The following is a 13,118-nucleotide window of genomic DNA, read 5'->3' on the forward strand; positions in this document are numbered from 1 at the left end:
TCACTTCCAGTGTTTTCAGTGCCTTCTCCTGGGTGCCCAGTCTGACACCCAGCAACAAAGATATTACAGCCTAAAGCTGTTACTACTGGTCATAGTGGCCAGAGACCGATAGCGCCACAAAGTACATGCCCTTCCATCACACAGGATTTCTGTGAAAAAGCTGATGCCTGCTGCACACAGGATTTCTGGGAAAAAGCTGGTGGCTGCTGTTGCCTTCTCCTGCTACTCTGCGTCCCCCTCTTCACCCTCTTGCAAATTTAATTTGGGGTCAACCACAGGGCCACTTTCTTTCTCTGCCTTTCCTTTTTCTGTCTAATCTATAGCCTCTAGTGCTCTCTCTAAATTTAATTTGGGGTCAACCACAGGGACACCTTCTTTCTCGGCCTTTCCTTTTTCTATGTAAGAAAAAGCCACTAGAGCTCTCTGTCAATTTAATTTTAATAAATCATGGCTTCATTTCCAGAAGAGTTCGGAGTTCGGGTGGGGTTTGCAGGGCTGCCAATAGGCCGGTATTACTGCTACTGGCATCAGGGGCCCAGCCAAATTGAAAAATGGGGGGGGGGGCGGTTTTGTCCTGCGACCATGTGCCAGCCCCCTGGCGCTCGCAGCAGTCATTGTGCCCAGCACCGTTCCCTGTAGGCTGCGCACACCTGTGCCAGTGCACCCCAAAACGTCCCCCGCACACCCTTTTCCAAGGGTGCGCACGGAGCCACGCCCCCCCATGCCTCTAGCCCCCTCGTGCCCATGGCTACTTGCCGCTGCCCCCCCGCCTGCCCGCCTGATCCGCCTCTCTTTCTCCTCCGCTTCCCACCTTGGAGCGCGGCTCCTCCCGCAGTGGGAATGCCCACCCCGCCGCTCTCGCAGTTCCTTCTCTGAGAGTGCTTTTGTCCCGGGCTCTCAGCGAGGGGGCTGCAGGAGAGGCGGGGCAGGCATTCTCACAGCGGGGCTGGCGAAGGTGATTTTCAATGTCGGGCGCGCGGGCCAGCGCGCGCTTTCCCCATCCCTCTGCCAGCCCGCCTGGAACATTCAAAGTAAGAAAAACCTTCGCCGGCAAAGGTTTTTCTTACTTTGAATGTTCCAGGCAGGCTGGCAGGGGGATGGGGAGAGCGCGCGCTGGCCCACGTGCCCGACATTGAAAATCACTTTTGCCAGCCTCCAGAGAACGAGAGAGAGTGAGAGCAAGATAGAAAGGGAGAAAGAGAGAGAGAGAGAAAGAGGGGGGAGAGAAAGAGATAGCAAGAGCGAACGAGAGAGAGAAAGAGTGAGAGAAAGAAAACAAGAGAGAAAGAGTGTGAGAGAGAAAGCAAGAGAGAGAGAGAGAGAAAGAAAGAAAGAAAGAGAGAGAGAGAGAGAGAGATGAGAGTGGAAGTAAGAGAGTGAGAGAGAGGAAGAAAGAGAGAGAGAGAAGAATGGAAGGAAGAGACAGAGAGAAATGATAGAAAAAGGGGAGAAAAAAAGAGAAATGAGAAAATGATTGAGGCAGACAATGACAGGAAAGAGAGAGAAACAGAGAGAGAAGTGACTCTTGATTTAAAGCATATAGTAAAAGCACTTAAATAATAACAGAAAAAAACCCCCAGCCCTCACCTGTTTTTATTAATAGTTTTGCTGGTTGTTTTAGTTTTAATAGTAATGGATTTTGGTTTTTTTAAATTATTAATGTCTTTTAATAAAAAAGAAGGGATTTATTTATTTATTTATTTATTTATTTACTTACTTACTTACTTACTTACTTACTTACCTACCTACCTACCTACCTACCTACCTACTTACTTACTTATTTATTTGTTTGTTTGTTTGTTTATTTCTATGCCGCCCAGTCCCAAGTTTTTCCTTATTTCCAGATTGCATTTCTTCTTGGTGAGGTTCCGCCCATTGCTTCTTGTATTACTTCAGGTGGCATGGAGAATAAATAGATGCCATCTGCTCTGTGGCAGCCCTTTCAGGATTGGGAAACTACTATTATATTCCCCCTCAGTTTTCTATTTGTTGAGCTAAACATACTCATTCTCTTAGCCCTTGTTCATAGGATTTAGCCTCTAGGCCAGGGGTGTCAAACTCAATTACATTGAGGGCCACATCAGGGCTGTGTTTGACCTCAGAGGGCCGGGGGAGGGCTTGCCCAGGGTGTGTGGCCATGGTGGGCATGGCACGGGGTTTGGGGGGAAGTAGTTTTAAAATGGCGGGGGGGGGGGCAGACACTTAGGCTGTATGGGCCCCCAAAATTTCTGATGACGGCCCTGGGGGTTCGGATTCGGTGAACTCACACAAACTTCATGGCGCAGTTTGGCCGAACTCGCTGAACCCGAACTTCATTGGATTCGCCCATCACTATTCATGACCAGAACAAGGAATGGTACTGACAGGGCATACATGTCCTTATGTCTCGCTGGAGGAAGGCCATAGAACGGAAAGGAGATTGCGTGGAAAAATAGGGAGTGTAGAAGAAACATCTTTCTTTCTTGTGTGTAAGTTTCATTGTGTTCAATAATTGTTGGAGGAAAAAAAATGTGGTGCATATCTTTCCAGGCGACCCTTGTAAATGCTGTTAACAGTGTGTGTACTGTAATTTCAGATTCTATATTAAGCTGCAGTTACCCTTTCCATATTTTAACCTAACACGCTTTTGGTATGTTGTACAAAGTAGATTGTTAGACAGAGAAAAAAATGAGTTATGCAGGAACATATTCTATCACACACTTAGGCACTGAACGTTGAATTAATGCTGGTTGAGCTGGGCAAACAGGCGGGATAGAATTTTCTTTTCCCAGCTGGGGAAACATTTAATAAGCTAAGCCTGTCATACTGTTTCCATTTTTAATATTCCCTGTGATTAAACAAGGAATCCAGATGCATATTAAAACACACAAAATGTTAACATTCGAATGAAAGCTAGTTCATGAAAACTCAGTGTATGTCATTAAATATATATCTTTGCTTCAGAATTCTGCAAGTTGTGACTCCCAACAGATCTGTGGGGCATCTGATTGGGAAGCTGAATTAGGTAATGATAATAATATGACATTGGAAGCAATAAAAAAGAAATATTGCTCAGTATATTATCCCCCAAGGCTCTGAAAAAAAGAGGGTATCATTGTTTTACCAGAAATATGCCTAGAAAGGATTCTTCCACTCTCTCTGCTTTAACATGATGGGGAGGAGCAGGAAAGAAAAGACTCAACTTTCCATGAGTCAGCGTATCAAGCTGTGCTAGAAAAAATCTATTATCCTACTCCTTTCTTTCCCCTTTCCAAAAAGACAGAATTTTGCAGAATTTTCTAACTCCTTAAGAATATTAATCAAGCCTTTAGTTTTATCCTACTTTGTGCCTTGCAAAACCTCCAGGATTACAGCATCCGAAATCTCTAGCTACAGCCAATGAAAGAAAATAATAACAAACTCTTCCATCAGCAAGGGAACAGATATTGATATTGGACCATTAAGAACCAGCTGATTAGAATAAAACCACAATGGTAACTATCGTTAATGTCCCAACTAGCTTCTTGGATGAGAAGTGAAACGTCTTCAAAGAAAAACAAGAAAGTCCAGTTGCCTCTTGAAAAAGTACCTTTGGGACATTCATAACCTGGATGACTGAGAATCTCCATAAACCAATGTAAAAATGATGTATATGAAGTCAGCTCAGCAAATACTACACCTGCCTATATTGTAACTCTGTCTAGGAATCTTACTGAAAAATTCAAGTCCAGAATGAGAAACAGAACTCTAAAAGAGCCAATTGAGGATGCCTGATTCTTCTTTCTTATCTTCATTTTATTACGTAATCGATAAATAATACAATTACACCTGAAATGTATCAATACAACCTTAATATTTGTACACTAAGTCGGCTACTTCTCTTACCTCCCCCTCCCAAAATTCTCATTCTCACTTTGTGGTAATGATGATTTTAAAGCCAAGTTTTATACATCCTGTTAAGAAAGTAATTTGTGACTTACTGAGTTAATTGCTCAACACAACTAAAGGTTCACATCACAATTTCTTTCTGTGTGCAGTTCAATGTTATCCTAATGTTTTGAACACTGAGAAATCTGGACTGTTTTACAATCCCATCATTCAAGTCACTTATATTTCATAGGCCTAAAATTAACCTAGTAGAATTTACTAACTCAGATGATAAGATACATTTACTATACCAGAGGTATCAAACTCAAGACCTGTGGGCTATATCCGGCCCACAGGGTGCTTAAATCTGACCTGCAGGGCTGGCCTGGAAATATCAAAGCCTGCGGTGCCTTCATGCAGCCTGTTTTTGGTTGGCAGAGTGCTTCTGGAGGCCAGGGAGTACTATGGAAAAAGAAAAGAGAAGGAAAAAAGCACATCTTGAGCCTGTGTCAAATGCCCACGCTGGCCATGTCCAACATGCCCACGCCCACCATGACCTGATGTGGTCCTCAATGAAATCGAGTTTGATGCCCTCCTATGCCATCCTCCGTCTACCTGATCTGCTCAATGCTTCATTCTGAAGGGTACTAAAATAAAGATGTCATTTCTGAATTAAATTTCCTGAAGGACATTTAATAGATGATGAGTTGGCATTAAAACATAAACGTTTCCTGCCATACCTGGAACGTGCTCCCTATTTTTCCTATAACTGTCTTTTCAACCATACCTCATTTTGAAAACTTTCAGAGCCACATTGAGTATTTTTTTTTACTTTAAAGTCTTCCAAGAGGTGACCTACATACTTCTCCACAGTGGAAGTGTGGAAAAAATTGAAAATAGTATTTTGTTCCCAGCATGAAACCTTATTTGAATGATTATTTTAGAAGGTTCTTTGATGGCTTTGTTTTGATTGAATAAAATTTAAAACTGCTTATAGGAACTACAGGGAACTTAAAAAAAGCAATTTCTTAGAAGACAAGGAGGAAGTTCCTACCGGTTTAGGGTGATGGGGGATATCCAAACAGTTGACTAATATATATGGCGCAGAGCTGAAGGGATTGGATACTGTAGCCTAGAGGTTAATTCTCTGCCTTACAAGGCAAAGGTTGCAGGTTCAAGTCCCAGTGAGGATATGGCTAACTGATGAGGCCAAAATAAGGCCGAAATAATTTCTGGCGACGTTTTGACGAGGTCTCACTCGTCATCTTCAGGCTGGTGTTTCTGTCCTTCTTCTCAGGCGAACACTGCGAGACCTGAGCTGCATTCCTTCTATAAATACTGGTGGCTGGGTGTGGTTTGATGGCTCAGCAATTGCCTGCTGTGTAGAAACTTCCTGGTGAGTCAGTGGGGTAACAATTGGGGTCGTTGATGTAGCTGAGGTATGCTGATTAGTTAATGGTTGTAGATTAGGCGTGATATCCTGAGTAGTTGGAACTTGCAGGCTGCTTGATTGCTTTACAATGTGTGTTCTGAGTCTGGTTTCTATGGCTGGGATATGTTTGAGGGCTGGTTTCCAGATGTCTGGTAAGCGAGAGGTATCATCCCACTTGTTCATATTTTGGGGATGTTTTTCTATCTCGATTGCTTCCATGATTACTCTTTTGCTGTAGTGTTCTGTTTTGGAAATTAATTTGGTACTGTCAAAATCAATTTCATGTCCTGTAGTTTTGAAGTGTTGGAAAAGGGAGGAGGTTTTTTCTTTTAATGCATTCTTATGTTCTGCAACACATGCATTTACTCTCCTGTTCGTTTGTCCAATATATGTGGCTGGGCAGATTTTACACGGTATTTGATAAACTCCCTGGTTTTCTAGTTGGATATTGTCTTTCGGGTTTCTTAGGATGTTGGCTATTTTTTTATCTGTACCAAAGGCTGTCTTGATGTTGTGTTTGCGGAGAATTTTACTGATTTTATCTGTGGTGCCTTTGATGTAAGGGAGGAGGGCGGTGCCATTGTCCTGTTCTCTGTCTTGGTTCTTGGGGGGGTGTCTCTTTTTGGATTAAGTTGTTGATTGCCTCTCTTTGGAATCCATTGGAAATTAATACATTTATGAGACTGTGTAATTCAGGTTCCAGGTGGTCTTTGTCGGCTAGGCGTTTGGTTCTGGAAATGAGGGTCTTGGCTACGGAATTGATCTGTGCGGGGTGGTGGTGGGATTTTGCGTTCAAGTAGCGGTTGGTGTGTGTCTTCTTCTGGTAGATGGTGTGTCCTAGGGAGCCATCGGGTTTTTTGTAGATTAGGATATCCAGGAAGGGAAGTTTGTTGTTGGTTTCTATTTCCATGGTGAATTGTATTTTGGGGTGTAGGCTGTTGAGATGTGTGAGAAAGCTGTCCAGTTTTTCTTTCCCATGTGGCCAAATTACGAAGGTGTCATCTACATATCTAAGCCAGAGTTTGGGTTTGTATTCAGATTTGTCCAAGGCATTGGTTTCAAAATATTCCATGTATAAGTTTGCGATGACGGTTGGGATCTCCTTCTATCTGTTTGTATCTTTGGGGGCTCCTTCTATCTGTTTGTATCTTTGTCCATTGTGGATGAAGTATGTATTCATCAGGCAGTGGTTGGTCAGATCTAAGATGTGCTTCGGGGGGTTGTATTTGTTTTGGATGGCTGTCAGGGCTGTCAGGAAACGTCGCCAGAAATTTCCAAATCCTACACGGGAAGAAACCCGAATATACCAAGACCGTCATACCTGTACCCGTGAAAATCTACGAAAACACACCCACACACACACACACACACACACACATATATATAGTCCGAAAGACTCAGCCATGGCACGATTCTATGGCTTACCCAAAATTCATAAGGCGGAGGTACCCTTACGCCCCATTGTCTCTCTCCGTGGCACCCCTACATTTGGTTTGGCCAAATGGCTATACGGCCAACTACAATATCTGGTTGAAGAGACCACCACCACCGTACGTTCAGCTACAGACTTTTTAGAACGGCTTAAAGGGGTGGTAGTGGAGCAAGATGAGGTAATGATATCATTCGACGTTATTTCACTATTTACACCTATCCCCCAGGATCTAGCAATTCAAACCATTAACAATTTGTTGGCAACAACTGAACCAAGACACTGTAAGGCCCCCAGCACGGATGACCTCATCCAACTATTGAAATTCTGCCTAAAAACATACTTCACATTCAACGGCCAGATATACGAACAAGTAAAGGGCACGCCGATGGGATCCCCAATTTCGGGCGTGATTGCAGAAGCAGTTCTCCAGCAATTGGAAAGAGAAGCCATGGAAATATACAAACCTAAGTTCTGGACATGCTATGTCGATGACACGTTTACCATCATCAAACAACGGGATAAAATCAAGTTCATGGGAATTCTTAATTCCATATATCCGGATATTCAGTTTACGGCGGAGGAGGAGGCCAATGGCAAACTGGCCTTTCTAGATGTACAGATTAACCGGAACCCGGATGGAAGCATCGACACGGAGGTGTACCGCAAGACCACCAGCACGGACCGCATGTTACACAACGAAAGCAACCACCCCAACGCACATAAAGTCAGCTGCATACGGACATTATTCAACAGGATAAATACCCATTGTAGTACATGGGCAGCCAAACAAAAAGAACGAGCGTATCTTTACCAAACTTGTATACGTCATGGTTACTCGAGGGATTTTATCCAACGGTGCGTTACACCTAGACTCCGGCAGCCTACTGAAAGCACAAACGAAACATCAGCGTGGAGGGTACTCCCGTACATACAAGGGGTATCCGAAACAGCTGCACGCATACTGGCACCCCACGGGGTCAAAGTAGCGCATAGGCCTGACCAAACTTTGAGAAAATCAGTAATGCGCCCGAAGGAAACCCTAGTGAAGGAGGAGTCTTCCTCGGTAATTTACCGTATAAACTGCAGTAATTGTACACACCACTATGTGGGTGAAACAGCTAAAAGGTTGAGAACTCGTGTACACGAACACAAATTAGCGGTCCGGCGTCAGGAACAGCGCTCCCAGATTTGGATACACATGGAGGAGCAAGGTCATGGCTTCGATTTCCAGGGAACTGAGATTCTGGCACGGGATGAAACCAAGGGAGGTCGCCTCCTAAAAGAAGCCTGGTTCTCGAATGAAAATTCTTTAAATAGACACATCGATATGCCATCGGCATACCAGGCTTTAAGGCACCAACAACAACTTAAAGGAGATGGGTCATTAAGATTGGACACAGCCCCCAGCAGAATTCCCCAGGCCAGACATAGAAACCAGCCAAATGAGGGTGGGATAACCCCCCACGAGAAACAAGGGAACATACTGGAGCAATACGGAGGTAGAGGTGGAGGGGCACAATTTAAGTCTAACATAGAGGACAAGGGGGGATTAGAACAGTGTAGACCTAGGACGAGGACATGGGTAAAAAAATTGCAAGAGCAGACATGTACCACTATAGAAAGTAACAACGACAATGGGGGGAAGAAAGGAATACCAAACACCTCCGAAGCATTGCCTCACAACTCCACCCCCTCCCTTGGGGAGGGAAAAAGGCAACAGACACGAGTAAAAGCGGTAGATCTCCCTACAGCCAGCAGGATTAAGCCTCACAATTCCACCCCCTCCCTTGGGGAGGGAAAAAGGCAACAAACACGAGCAAAAGCGGTAGATCTCCCTTCAGCCAGCAGGATTAAGCCCACAATTAGGCTTACCGCAGGGGGGAGGGAAGGGTGTGGCCCCGTGACGCGGGCAATGAGCAGACTGAGTAATGCTTTATAAAGATGTTTGTCTCCCACGGCATTTTAATACTCTGACGAAGTTAGCAGCATGCTAACGAAAGCTAAGTGGTTTTATTAAAGTTTCTATGTTCCGGTGATCGAGATGGCTGCTGCCTCATCATTCACACATATATATATATATATATTTGTTTTCGTAAATTTTCACGGGTATATGTATGTAGATTGTTCTGAGTTCGGGTTTTGCCCTGTGTAATATTTTGCATGTCTATGTGACGTTTCGGTGAAATCACATTCACCATCATCAGGCTGAAGTTCCAAGCTTCGTGTTGTTGTAAGCTTGGAACTTCAGCCTGATGATGGTGAATGTGATTTCACCGAAACGTTGCATAGACATGCAAAATATTACACAGGGCAAAACCCGAACTCAGAACAATCTACATATATATATGTAGATTCAAGTCCCAGTGGGTATGGCTAGCTGATGAGTGGGTATTCAAGTCCCAGTGGGTATGGCTAGCTGATGAGGCCAAAATAAGGCCGAAATAGATCTATCCTAGTCTCCCTTAATTTTCAAATTCAGCTTAAACATGTGACACATACAGATAGAATTGTCGGCTATCAATAAAATTAACTGCCTTGGAAATGGCCCTGGGTTGGGCCGAGAGGCAAAAAAGGAGCTGTGATGTTCCTTCAATATACCAGGGTGATTCGACACAAAATGTAACCCTTCCCTGGTACAGAGCTGAAGGGATTGGATACTGTAGCCTAGAGGATAATTCTCTGCCTTACAAGGCAAAGGTTGCAGGTTCAAGTCCCAGTGGGTATGGCTAGCTGATGAGGCCAAAATAAGGCCGAAATAGATCTATCCTAGTCTCCCTTAATTTTCAAATTCAGCTTAAACATGTGACATATATATATACGAAAACAAATATATATATACAAGCGGGATGATACCTCTCGCTTACCAGACATCTGGAAACCAGCCCTCAAACATATCCCAGCCACAGAAACCAGACTCAGGACACACATTGTAAAGCAATCAAGCAGCCTACAAGTTCTAACTACACAGGACATCACGCCTAATCTACAACCATTAACTAACCAGCATACCTCAGCTACATCAACGACCCCAATTGTTACCCCTCTGACTCACCAGGAAGTTTCTACACAGCAGGCAATTACTGAGCCATCAAACCACACCCAGCCACCAGTATTTATAGAAGGAATGCAGCTCAGGTCTCGCAGTCTTCGCCTGAGAAAAAGGACAGAAACACCAGCCTGAAGATGATGAGTGAGACCTCATCGAAACGTCGCCAGAAATTTCCAAATCCTACACGGGAAGAAACCCGAATATACCAAGACCGTCATATATATATATATATATATATATATATATATATATATATATATATATATATATATATATATCAATGATCAACTTCCCTTTCTAGATGTACTGGTCTATAAAAAACCCAATGGCAGCCTAGGACATACTATCTACCAAAAGAAAACCCATACCAACCGTTATCTAAATGCACACTCACACCACCACCCCGCACAAATCACCTCAGTGGCCAAAACTCTCATCACCAGAACCAAACGCTTAGCTGACCATGAGCACTTAAAAACTGAATTGAACAAACTCAAAGATGTACTAATTTCTAATGGATTCAAAGAGAAAACAATAACAAACCTAATCAATAAAGAGACACCCCCCAAAAAACAAGATCAAGAACAGGACAATGGCACCACCATCCTTCCTTACATCAAAGGCACCACGGATAAAATTAGTAAAATTCTACAAAAACATAACATCAAAACCTCATTTTGCACTAACCAAAAAATTTCTAATATCCTAAGGAGCCCCAAAGATAAAATCCAATTAGAATACCAAGGTATCTATGAAATCCCTTGCAAAACATGTGCAGCCACATACATTGGACAAACTAACCGAAGAGTGAGCCAGCGCATGGCAGAACATATGAATGCAGTCAAGAAACAGGAGAAGACCTCCTCCCTTGTCCAGCACATTAAAAAAACAGGGCACGAAATTGACTTTGAAAAAACTAAATTACTCCACAAAACAGAGAATTTATATAAAAGAATCTCTCTAGAAGCTATTGAAATTGAAAAAAGATCTTTTTGTTTAAATAAAAGGGATGATACCTCGCGCCTGCCAGAGATTTGGAAACCAGCCTTAAACAAAATAAACACCTCATTATAATCAATATGCCAATCCTTTAATTATTATGATTTTAGAATTTTATATTTGGAAATCAGACTTAAACAAAACACTTCATAATCTTCATGCCATTCCTTCTATAACCATGATTACACCAACCAATCAGATCACGGAAGCATAGTCACCCAATCTATTTGCTACATTCAAAGCAAATCTCCACCCCCACACTACATGCTAAGAAGAAATGTCAGTTGCTAATATTCATTTGCAAAAACACAAAGATTGGAACTCCAGCCTGATGATGGTGAATGTGATTTCACCGAAACGTCGCATAGACATGCAAAACATTACACAGGGCAAAACCCGAACTCAGAACAATCTACATATATATATATATATATATATATATTTGTTTTCGTAGATCGTAGATCCAAATCCTACACGGGAAGAAACCCGAATATACCAAGACCGTCATACCTGTACCCGTGAAAATCTACGAAAACATATATATATATATATATATATATATATATATATAAAAGCTATCTCAAAAAATAACTAGATAGAATTTTCTGTCAGAAGTGAACTAAAGAATTGGAGAGAGAGTTAGTCTACTGTTCTGTATGCTTGTCATAACCTTTTGCACTGAGGATTTCTCAGAATAAAGCAGTAGCATTTTTGACCTAACACTCAGAGTAGCTTGCCATATGATTGATTCTCTCTTCATGAGATATCAGGGTGGGCAGCTGCCAAGGATCAGGAATTGGAAAGGCGGGGGCAAAGGTTGACCCCAGTGCTCTGCTTTCCTGATCTACTGGCCTTACATAGGCCTCTTGGTTTTATGCTGCTTGCACTACTCAATATTTAAGCGTCCCTGAGCTTAAACAGATCTAAATAAAAGCATTTTGGTTCTATTCTGTAAGGTAATTCATAGCACTTTGACTTCTGGCAACATTTTAAAGTGTCCTCCTCCTCTAATTCCAAATGCATCATACTTTGTACTTAGAAAAACATAGCTTCTTAAAATAGAAAACTGAAAATGTGTCACGCGAGTCACAACATTAGCCGGAGTTACCGGTTGCTGGGAGTGCAAGTTTCCCACACATATCAAAGAATTATATCAGCAGTCATTCTCTAGTCAATGTTTGTAGAATTAAACATACATTTCTTTCCCAACTGGTTCTGCAGCATTAATAAGCAGGTACATCAAGTTTCGCCACCTACAGGGATTCCATCTTAAAACATGCCTGGAACCATCTGCCCTTGGAAGGGTTGCCACAAGTCTACCTTTTCATGGATTAGTGGTGATAGCGGGGGTGGCTCCAAATAATTTCCTTATGGAAGCAGTTTTCATGGAGTTCTAGGATCTGCAATGGCAGGTTCACCTCAGCAGCTGGACTGGGGTGGAAAACATTATGGGCATTAGTGTAATTATATGTAGCTGGGCTGCTTGATATTTACTTAGGAAATAACAGTGTCAGGAATTTACTGGTGACTGGAATTGCTGCTGGTGCAATAAAGAACAAGAATGAGGAAATGACAACAAGGGTTAAACTATGCAACCTTGACTGGGCACCAAGCTATGGCCTGGAGGTGGAGCTCTTGCCTCACAATCAGAAAGTTGTGAGTTCGATCCTAGGTAGAAGCAGATGTAAGGTCTCCTGCTTGGGCAGGGGGTTGGACTAGATGACCTCCAAGGTCCCTTCCAACACTGTTAATCTGTTAAGGCAGCAGTTTGTCTAGTGACCATTCCAAATTACAATGGCATTGGAAAAAAATGACCATTATGATATTTTGTTTATTTATTTATTAATCAGATTTGTATGCCACCCCTCTCCGTAGACTCGGGGCAGCTAACAACAACAATAATACAATGTAAACAAATCTAATATTTAAGTTAATTTAAAAGTTGTAGTGTCCCAGGATCATGTAATCCATCTTTTGTATCTTTTGACATGCAAAATCAATAGGGAAGCCAGATTCACTTAACAACAGTTAAGTTGTTGTTCCTAACCCAACAACTGCAACAATTCCCTTCATAGTGGGGCAAAATTCACTTAGCAACTGTCTTACTTAGCAGCAGAAATTTTGGACTCAATTGTGGTCCTAATAGCAATAGACTTATATACCACTTCACAGTGCTTTACAGCCCTCTCTAAGCAGTTTATAGACTCAGCATACCGCCCCCAACAATCCTGGCCCTTATTTTACCTACCTCGGAAGGATGGAAGGCAGAGTCAACCTTCAGCTTGGTGAGTTTTGAACTGGTGAACTACAGTCGGAAGTCAGCACAAGCAGCTTGCAGTAGCGCACTTTAACTACTGCGC

Source organism: Erythrolamprus reginae, chromosome 1 (assembly GCF_031021105.1).
Source record: "Erythrolamprus reginae isolate rEryReg1 chromosome 1, rEryReg1.hap1, whole genome shotgun sequence".
NCBI classification, from domain to species: Eukaryota; Metazoa; Chordata; class Lepidosauria; order Squamata; family Dipsadidae; genus Erythrolamprus; species Erythrolamprus reginae.